We start from the raw sequence: 3,803 nt of genomic DNA on the forward strand, positions 1-3,803 counted from the left end.
TCAACTCTAGTAATGATATGGTGCAACAAAATACAAAAATAAAAGAAAATTTCAAAATGGGCGTGGCGCCCTTTTTCATTTAATTTGTCTAGGATGCTTGTAATGCCATAAGTCGAACAAAAATTAACCAATCCTTGTGAAATTTGGTAGAGGTTTAGCTTCTAGGACGGTAACTGTTTTATGTGAAAAAGGCCGAAATCGGTTGAAGCCACGCCCAGTTTTTATACACAGTCGACCGTCTGTCCTTCCGCTCGGCCGTTAACACGATAACTTGAGCAAAAATTGATATATCCTTACTAAACTCAGTTCACGTATTTATCTGAACTCACTTTGTATTGGTGTAAAAAATTGCCGAAATCCGACTATGACCACGCCCACTTTTTCGATATCGAAAATTACGAAAAATGAAAAAAATGCCATAATTATATACCAAATACGAAAAAATTTATGAAACATGGTAATTGTAATGGTCTATTGACGCAAAATATAACTTTAGAAAAAAACTTGGAAAAATGGGTGTGACACCTACCATATTAAGTAGAAGAAAATGAAAAAGTTTTGCAGGGCGAAATCAAAAGCCCTTGGAATCTTGGAAGGAATACTGTACGTGGTATTACATATATAAATAAACTAGCGGTACCCGACAGATGATGTTCTGGATCACCCTGGTCCACATTTTTGTAGATATCTCGAAAACGCCTTCACATATACAACTAAGGGCCACTCCCTTTTAAAACCCTCATTAATACCTTTAATTTGATACCCATATCGTACAAACACATTCTAGAGTCACCCCTGATCCACGTTTATGGCGATATCTCGAAAAGGCATTCACATATAGAACTAAGGCCCACTCATTTTTAAAATACTCATTAACACCTTTCATTTGATACCCATATCGTACAAACAAATTCTAGAGTCACCCCTGGTCCACCTTTATGTCGATATCTCGAAAAGGCGTCCACCTATAGAACTAAGGCCCACGCCTTTTTAAAATACTCATTAACACCTTTCATTTGACACCCATATCGTACAAACAAATTGTAGAGTCACCCCTGGTCCACCTTTATGGCGATATCTCGAAAAGGCGTCCACCTATAGAACTAAGGCCCACACCCTTTTAAAATACTCATTAACACCTTTCATTTGATATCCATATCGTACGCAAAAGTTCTAGAGTCACCCCTGGCCCACCTTTATGGCGATATCTCGAAAAGGCATCCACCTATAGAACTAAGGCCCACCGCCTTTTAAAATACTCATTAACACCTTTCATTTGATACCCATATCGTACAAACAAATTTTAGAGTCACCCCTGGTCTACCTTTATGTCGATATCTCGAAAAGGCATCCACCTATAGAACTAAGGCCCACGCCCTTTTAAAATACTAATTAACACCTTTCATTTGACACCCATATAGTACAAACAAATTGTAGATTCACCCCTGGCCCACCTTTATGGCGATATCTCGAAAAGGCGTCCACCTATAGAACTAAGGCCCACACCCTTTTAAAATACTCATTAACACCTTTCATTTGATACCCATATCGTACAAACAAATTCTAGAGTCACCCCTGGTCCACCTTTATGGCGATATCTCGAAAAGGCATCCACCTATAGAACTAAGGCCCACTGCCTTTTAAAATACTCATTAACACCTTTCATTTGATACCCATATCGTACAAACAAATTCTAGAGTCACCCCTGGTCTACCTTTATGGAGATATCTCGAAAAGGCGTTCACCTATAGAACTAAGACCCACGCCCTTTTAAAATACTCATTAACACCTTTCATTTGATACCCATATCGTACAAACAAATTCTAGAGTTACCCCTGGTCCACCTTTATGGCGATATCTCGAAACGGCGTCCACCTAGAGAACTAAGGCCCACACCCTTTTAAAATACTCATTAGCACCTTTCATTTGATACCCATATTGTACAAACGCATTCTAGAGTCACCCCTGGTACATGTTTATGGCGATATCCCGAAAAGGCGTCCACCTATAGAACTAAGGCCGACTCCCTTTTAAAATACTCATTAACACCTTTCATTTGATACCCATATAGTACAAACAAATTCTATAGTCACCCCTGGTCCACGTTTATGGCGATATCTCGAAAAGGCGTCCACATATAGAACTAAGGCCAACGCCCTCTTAAAATACTCATTAACACCTTTCATTTGATACTCATATCGTACAAACAAATTCTAGAGTCACTCCTGGTCCATCTTTATGGCGATATCTCGAAAAGGCGTCCATCTATAGAACTTAGGTCCACGCTCTTTTAAAATACTCATTAATACCTTTTATTTGATACCCATATCGTACAAAATAAATTCTAGAGTCACCCCTGGTCCACCTTTAAGGCGATATCTCGAAAAGACGTCCACCTATAGAACTTAGGCCCACTCCCTTTTAAAATTATCATTAACACATTTCATTTGATACCCATATCGTACAAAAAAATTCTCGAGTCAGGCCTGGTCCACCTTTATGGCGATATCCCTAAATGGCGTCCATCTATAGATCTATGGCCCACTTCCTCTTAAAATACTCTTTAATACCTTCCATTTGATACACATGTCATACAAACACATTCCAGGGTTAACCTAGGTTCCTTTTACAACATGGTGATTTCCCTTACTTTGTCTCCACAGCTCTCAACTGAGTATATAATGTTCGGTTACACCCGAACTTTGCCTTCCTTACTTGTTTTTTTTTTTTGTTTATGTTTGTAATTTTTTGCGTTTTCTTCATTTTTATGAAAATTATACGATTTTTAGCTTAAGGCGCCAATAACTGATGCCAATTGATATGGATAAGTAAGAATGTGGTTTTGACTATGTCAACTTTGCCAGGCCCTTTACTTTTACAAGGGATTTTAACTAGAATGCTTTGCTGTGTTGCTTAGCATGACAGATGAGTTCAATGTATGGCGTATGTGTATCTTGCTACACGAAGTTTGCATAATGTAAAGCCGGGCCATATCGGAAAAGTATTCTGTAAAGAAATCGCTTAGCCTTTATTGAGCCCAACCAGAGCTATTTCGATACAACTACTTTTTTCGGATACCTACTCAGTACTCGGTACAAAAGTATGGACTACAAATTTGTTTGGTATCGGATCAAAAGTATCGATACCTACCTGTATTTACTAGTATCGTTTATCCCTAATACGTAAATGTAAACATTTGCAAAAATATTCAAAGAAATATCTTGAAAATTCTTCTAAATCTCCATAAAAGAAATTTTTTTTAAAACTGCATTTACCAAATTCGCATTTGCCAATTGACACGAAAAAAATACATAAAAAATGATTTGGAGCCTTGAAAATGAAAAAATGCATAAAAAATCGAAAAAATCGTTGAAATTTTGCAGGCTCAAAAATTATTTTTTTGGGTATACTTATTGGAACTTTTTTTCCTGAGCCTAAATCCTATCGAAAAATCGATGGCGCGATATAGGTTAATAAATCGACCCAGTCTAGTATGTACTAGTTACCCGAGGTTATGCAAGTCTCCGTCAAACACTAAAAAACTACTCAGCGGAAAAAAGGTCTACATTTCATAATAATAACCAGTAAGGAAGGCTAAGTTCGGGTGTAACCGAACATTACATACTCAGCTGAGATCTTTGGAGACGAAATAAGGGAAAATCACCATGTAGGAAAATGAACCTAGGGTAACCCTGGAATGTGTTTGTATGACATGGGTATCAAATGGAAGGTAATAAAGAATATTTTAAAAGGGAGTGGGCCATAGTTCTGTAGGTGGACGCCATTTCGGGATATCGCCATAA

The sequence above is a fragment of the Eurosta solidaginis genome, chromosome 2 (assembly GCF_040869045.1).
Source record: "Eurosta solidaginis isolate ZX-2024a chromosome 2, ASM4086904v1, whole genome shotgun sequence".
In the NCBI taxonomy this organism is placed as follows: domain Eukaryota; kingdom Metazoa; phylum Arthropoda; class Insecta; order Diptera; family Tephritidae; genus Eurosta; species Eurosta solidaginis.